The sequence below is a fragment of the Salvelinus sp. IW2-2015 genome, linkage group LG27, assembly GCF_002910315.2.
Source record: "Salvelinus sp. IW2-2015 linkage group LG27, ASM291031v2, whole genome shotgun sequence".
NCBI lineage: Eukaryota > Metazoa > Chordata > Actinopteri > Salmoniformes > Salmonidae > Salvelinus > Salvelinus sp. IW2-2015.
The window spans coordinates 38,389,028-38,396,119 of NC_036867.1; the positions used below are offsets into that span (position 1 = coordinate 38,389,028).

Below are 7,092 nucleotides of genomic sequence, written 5' to 3' on the forward strand. Positions count from 1 at the left end.
TATACCTGCTGCTCCACTCACAGTTTTATTACTCCTCATGCACACTCACGCTCACTCTTCACCCTACCCTCACTCGTACACAATTCAACCCTCACTAACTGCTCTCCCCCGCACACTGACTCAGTACTGGAATAATACTGCATATTGTTTTATTGTTAATCATTATTGTTTATTTTAATTGTAATTTTTTTATTTATTCTTATCAGTAAATGTTTTCGTTAACTTCCATTTATAAAAATTGCTTATGGTTGGGCTAACGTAAAGTAGGGCATGTCTCGTAGGTCTTACCGCATGTTTGCAATTCGGGCCTGTGCAATACGAGTTTTTTTATTTTATTTGAAAGGCGAATACCCTAAAGTTGAATGAAACACTTAGCATGTAACTAACACTATTCAACGTCCTTCCACTAGATTTAGGTCAGACCGTATCTGCCTTCCAGGTTTAATATATTAATTTGTGTTCATAAAGTTCATCATCTGTCCTGAGGTAGGGTATTTCCATAGAGCAGGTGTTTTGCATTGGTAGAACAATGCTTCAGTGCTCTGAGAGTGTTTATGCTTGCGAGTTTCAAGACTGCAGGACTGAGATCTGTCCTGACACTTAAAGACTGCAAGTGTTATCAGCATTGGGTCCAGTCTGTTCGTCTTCTCAGAGCCACAAATGGATGATGCATGATTCCTGCTGATCATCTGGGGTGCCTGATCAGGTGAGAAGAGTCTTGCTCCTCTGACTTCTTCTGAACTGCCGTCTTAGAGAGCAGTCTGTTAAAAAGCCAGAGACGTTTGAAAACAGAGTTTGAGAAGCCCTTATGATCTCTTGTTACAGGTGGAGAAAACAGTTTATTTATTTACATTATTAGACTTATTCTCACCTTCATTTCAGAATATCTGGGGCTGGAGTTGTCTCCTGACTGCCAAGTCTGTTGTCTGTGAGAGACTGTGTATTAGATGCACAGCCAGTAAAGGGTGGTGATGACCTGAGTGGTACCTGGCAGAATTGCAGTCCTCAACTCTCTTCTATAATAAGTACGTAGTCTGAAACTCCTGTCATTGTTCAGTAGCAGTGGATCTGAAGCGATTTTTAACTCTGACATAGTGAAGTCCGGCTGAAGATGTAGGCCATTACTACTGCATGGCGTTGTGTACACTGATGGGAGGAACACAGTGATTTAGAGTCATAGAACAAACCTCCCTTCGTCGACTGCACAGAGACTTGTACTGTTGGTGGGACTAACACAGGGTGTTGAGGGAGCAACAGACTTATGATGAACACTGGTTTCACTGAACACAGACTTAAGATCTCACACAGCGTTAGACAGTCCATAAAAAAAAAAAAAAAAAAAAAACACCAGGACAATGTTCTGGTTACTCAATGAAGGATCATAGTTCACCCAACACCTCCTCTACACAACCATAACCTTAACATCACATCCATATAGAAACCAAACTTTACTACCAACCATTGACTTCAGCTCTGGAATGTTCAGATCGAAATATTTGGGTGAACAGACATCATTATTGTCAAAAGAAATGAGTGTTAAAGTCTTTTAATCTTCTAAATTTTCACCTCAAGGAATGCAGCCTTGATTTTGCATGGTCAGAGTGGGGATGGTTTGGCTGCTCCCAGAATGAGAAGTTCTGTCCCAGGGGTCAGTGTTTTGTAAGTAGTAAAGGAAAAAACACTTACTTTTCAGCAGCAGTTTGGTCCCTCCACCGAACGTGTTCCACAGTGATACAGTCTAGTTAAGACRCCGTACAAAAACCTCCTTCACACAAGAGTGAGCTCACCCTGCACTAACAGAACCACTCATATAGCTCCACACAGCTTTGTAGAGCTTTACTATACTCATAAAGCATTACACATCTTTACATACAATTACAGTATTTGACACTCTTAATATAGGAAATATTATAGCAAGTAATACTCATGTTTTATCATTTACATGACATTTGAGTCATTTAGCAGACACTCTTATCCAGAGCATCTCTGTGCATTCATCTTAATATAACTAGGTGAGACAACCACAATAATTAAGCACTTTATGTACCTATATAGCATACTCTGATTAATGAAGTCTCTGATTTGAGYCTCTTTAAAGTCTCTTCACCCAAATTCACTGTAAAATGTTTTTTCATCCAATGATGTCATATGTTATCAGATTACATATGGGCAGAGTGAGACATTGTCATTTGCAACAAATATCAATATTGACAATTGTGCCATTTTACTGTCAACAACAGAAATATGAAGCAATTCACATGATTATTATTWRCAGTTTMWTMWTCTGTCCTGAGGWAGGGTATTTCCATAGAGSAGGTGMTTTGCATTGGCAGCTCAKGCTTCAGTKCTCTGGRAGTGTTTATAACCCTGTGAGTTTCAGACTGCAGGACTGAGATCTGTCCTTCAACACAACAGAAACCACGACAACCATGACTCTGATCACCATCTTCATCTGGACACTGGTCTGCTGCTGCCTCAAAGGTCTGTTGTTTTCTAACTCTTACAATGGCAAAAGGACATATTGTTGAGTGCCTTGTATAATCATTGAAATGGATCATAATTAATAAATGTCTCTGCATAAAATATTATCAAATATAAATAATATCCTTTATATACTCGTTGTTTAATTAATATTTTCCTCTTCAGGATCCAGAGGTCAGGTGACTGTGACTCAGCCTCCTGTAGTGACATTTTCTCCAGGAGACCCTGTCACTCTGACCTGTACAACCAACCTTAAAGTGTACAAATGGGATGGTGGAGAGGAGGGTGCGTACTGGTATCTAGAGAGACCTGGAGAAGCTCCCAAACTCCTGATAAAAAACGTAAAGACACGGCAAGATAGGATTCCTGCTAGATTCAGTGGCAGTGGGTCTGAGAGTGACTTCACTCTGACCATCAGTGGAGTCCAGGCTGAAGATGCAGCAGTTTACTACTGTAAGAGTTTCCACTATCTCAACAGTAAAAATATCTTCACACAGTGATTTAGAGCCGTACAAAAACCTCCTGCTCGAAATACACACATCATTGGTCCACTGGACACAGAACTAATGGTCTTGTTATATGACATCACCAAGTACAACCACTTTACTAACTCAGAAATAATGGTTACAAACTAGGTTATAAACCTCCTACACTCCATGTTACAAATATCTCTTACAGAAAGATACAGGTGAATAGTCCCCATTGAGGATGAATATCCATTCATGTCAACATATAATCATGTGGTGAAGCAAAAAGGTTTGTATGCTCAATGCTTGGGTTGACCAACCAGGACACACCAGCTGGCCAACACTCCTGTGTAAGCAGTATTGGGGTGTGTAAGCCTGTGACTGTGTGACAGAAGAAGCCCTTGTAAACAGAAACTAATTTCCATGTCCCCTCTCCCAGAATAAAGACAGTACACTCCCCAGAATTGTTTCCCCCAACCTTACACCACCAACCACGGCAGACCAAGAGAGGTCAAAGATCAAAGTCAGAGGTTAGCATGTCAGTCACAGGTCATTTTTAGGTCACTTGCAGCTATGATCTTGTGGTGGTGTGCACAGGAAGAGGTTGGGACCCACAGGTCATCAAGCCAGACTGGTAAAGGTCAAAGATTAAAAGCAAAGGTCAGTTGCCCCAGAGGAAGAGAGTCAGTCCAACCTCAACTGCCAAACCAGGACTGCCTGTCACTTATTTTAGTCAGCTTTTTGTTTTCTTGCCAAAAGATAATAGTTGACCAAAGAGCAACAATTGTCTAGGTCAATTTACATTTCCCTAAGTGCCACTAGAATGCAGAGGGAATATAGTTAACTAGTGATGTCATTGAAGATACATCAAGGAATTCATTCAGGAATCTTCATTGAGCAGAGTCGTCATCATTTAACAGGGAATCAGCGCTGAGACAAGATTCATCATGAATTCAACAGCGAACCAACACTGAGCCAGATCATCATAATCCCACCTGAATTCATCATGATTCAATCACTGAGCCAGATGGAAGTCCTTCATCCCAGTCTAGCTACCTCCAGGGTCACGCCCGGTCAGCGTGGCAAAGGTCAACCACTTCAAAGTCACATGCTCAAAGAACACAAACACACACAACCTCCTAATGCATCCACCGTAACCTGTCCTGGGACAGGGGCATCTCCCAGACCTAACTGAGATAAACAGACTGGACCTTATTAGAGGATAATCATTAACCTCCGGGTGATATGTCTGACTATGCACAGGTCATAGGTCAGATATTTAAAAGGTTTGCACCTTGCCTCTAAGCAGTAAGTTTAGGCGCAGTAACGCATTTATCCTTCTTATTACTGGATGTCTGAAGCGATGTATTTTCTCTGTATCCAGTTTTCCTAACACCAATCAAGCTAGGAGATCTGTCACAGACGTTTATTTTCCATTCAATCAAAGCCTCAAGTGGTTATGAACTTGGGCAAACATTATTGTAGTGGCACCATGGTTTGAACTTGTTGATTTCAACTGTGTAGCCGTACACAAACACAAATCAAACCAAAATGTTATGATCAAATAAACAAAGCAATAAAACGTTTTTTCCAAATTGTTGGTTAAAGTTTGTTGTATTGTCCATGCGTGCCTACAAGCTCTAGGTGTATATGGTTCCAGGTGGAAGAAGAAGCGAACGAGCGAGTGGGAGGAGTTTATTGTAGGTACAACCAATCAGAAACTATGTTTGGTTGACAACTAGTTCGGAAGCAGACAGATGATGACATTCACTTTTTTATTAACCAGCCAGTCAATCAGCTTAACCATTTGCCCCTAACATCTGGTGGAATCTGTTGAGACTGTTCTGTCATGCAGCACCTATGCTAGATATGAAATGTCAAAAAGTGATAAAACGCTGTGCAGGCCAGTCTGTACATTCCACCAACAGCTGAACCTGACACCTTTTGACTAGTAACTCTTTTATTTTCTGTCAGGAACATAGACTTAAGATAGACCACATCATTATTCGTATCTGTCCCATTAACGGTGTCTGTGAGAGCACAGGCAGTGCCATTGCGGCCATCTCCATTTTTGAGTAGTCCATTTTCTCTTCTACTACTTTTTAAACTGGTAAACCAACTGAAGGGTGCATACTGCCCTCTAGACTGGGTTTGCTTGAATCAGGTATAAAGAATTTTAGTTCCTTATATGAAAACTGCTAACTCAGTAAAATCATTGAATTGCTGCAGTGTTGCCGTTTAATATTTTAGATTAGTAAATAGAATTGGTCAACGACTCCAGTCACCCAAGTCAATAGCACTGTTCTCTTGCCACCGCACGGAATCGGTTACCGGAGAGTCCAAGTCTAGGTCCAAAAGGTTTCTTAACACTTCTAACGCAAAGCCATATACTGCTAATAATTTATCAAATGGCCACCTGACTACTTGCGTTGACCCCTCCCCTTATTTATACACTGCTGCTACTGACAGTTTATTATCTTATGCATAGTCACTTTAACCCTACCTACATGATACAAATTACCTCAACTAACTGTACCCCGACCACTGACCAGTACTGAATATATCCTTATTATTGTTATTTTAATTGTAATCAATTATTGTTTTATTTTATTTATTTTTTTACTTTATTTTATAGTAATATTTTTCTTAACTCCATTTTTATTAAAATTGCATTATTGGTTAGGCTTGGAAGTAAGCATGTCCCCGGTAAGGTCTAAACCTCCACCGTTGTACGACCTGCCTAGTTATCTTTGTTTTCTTTATTATTTTAGTTAGGTCAGGGTGTGACATTGGGGATGTTTGTGTGTTTTTGTCTCGTCTWGGGTGTTTGTATTGTCTAGGTTTTTTTTGTAGAGTTTATGGGGTTGTGTTCATTGTAGGTGTTTATGTAAGTCTATGGTTGCCTAGATTGGTTCTCAATTAGAGGCAGGTGTTCAACGTTGTCTCTGATTGGGAACCATATTTAGGCAGCCATGTTCTTTGGGTATTTTGTGGGTGATTGTTTCCTGGGTCAGTGTTTGTGCCACACGGGACTGTTACGGTTTGTTACGTTTATTGTTTTTGTATTTGTATTGGTGTTCATTGTTCAGTTTTTTCTATATTAAAACATGGACACCTACCACGCTGTGTATTGGTCCGATCCTTGTTACACCTCTTCAGAGGAAGACAGCCGTGACACCTGTTGCATTCGGCGCATGTGACAATTAACATTTTATTTTATTTTATTTGAAAGCAATACCCTAGTATTGAATGAAAACACTTACATGTAACTAAATACTATGGTAAATTCCAGGCCTTCCACAGATTTAGGTCAGCTATTTCCTTCCATGTTTAATATTATTATTGTGTTGCATGAACAGTTTCATCATCTGTCCTGAGGAAGGGTATTTCCATAGAGGAGGTGATTTGCATAGGCAGTTCAGGCTTCAGTGCTCTGGGAGTGTTTATAGCCCTGTGAGTTTCAGACTGCAGGACTGAGATCTGTCCTGACACTTTAAGACTGCAGTGTTATCAGCATTGGGTACAGTCTGTTGTCTTCTCAGAGCCACAAATGATGATGATACCACTGATTCCMCTGCTGATCACTCTGGGGTTCCTGACTCAGGGTGAGAAAGTCTGCTCTCTGACCTTTCTGAACTGCCGTCTTCAGAGAGCATCTGTTAAGAAAGAGAGACGTTTTGAGAACAGGAGTTTGAGACGCCTCTATGATACTGCTTGTACATGGTGTGAGAATACAGTTATTTTATTTACGATTATTATGACTTATTCTCCACCTCTCATTTCCAGAATCATCTGGGGCTGGAGTTGTGACTCAGTCTCCTACTGCCAAGTCTGTTAGTCTGGGAGAGACTGTGTATCTGAGCTGCACAGCCAGTAAAGGGGTGGATGATGACCTGAGCTGGTACCTGCAGAAACCTGGACAGTCCCCTCAACTCCTCTTCTATAAAATAAGTCAACGTCAGTCTGAAACTCCTGGTCATTTCAGTAGCAGTGGATCTGAACCAGATTTTACTCTGACCATCAGTGAAGTCCAGGCTGAAGATGTAGGASATTAYTACTGCATGGGTGYGTACACTGATGGGAGGACACAGTGATTTAGAGTCATACAAAAACCTCCCTCAGTCAGACTGCACAGAGACTSTAC

The 7,092-nt window shown here is 40.8% G+C and overlaps 1 long non-coding RNA gene across 1 annotated transcript in view; it reads right to left on the reverse strand.

The window, feature by feature from the left end:
- LOC139023133 (uncharacterized) overlaps positions 1-3,100 on the reverse strand; it is a 21,360-nt gene extending 18,260 nt beyond the window's left edge. Inside the window, exon 1 of the long non-coding RNA XR_011474285.1 lies at positions 1,687-3,100. This is a non-coding gene — a long non-coding RNA (uncharacterized lncRNA). The remainder of the gene's footprint in view (positions 1-1,686) is intronic.
- Positions 3,101-7,092: the final 3,992 nt, after the last annotated feature.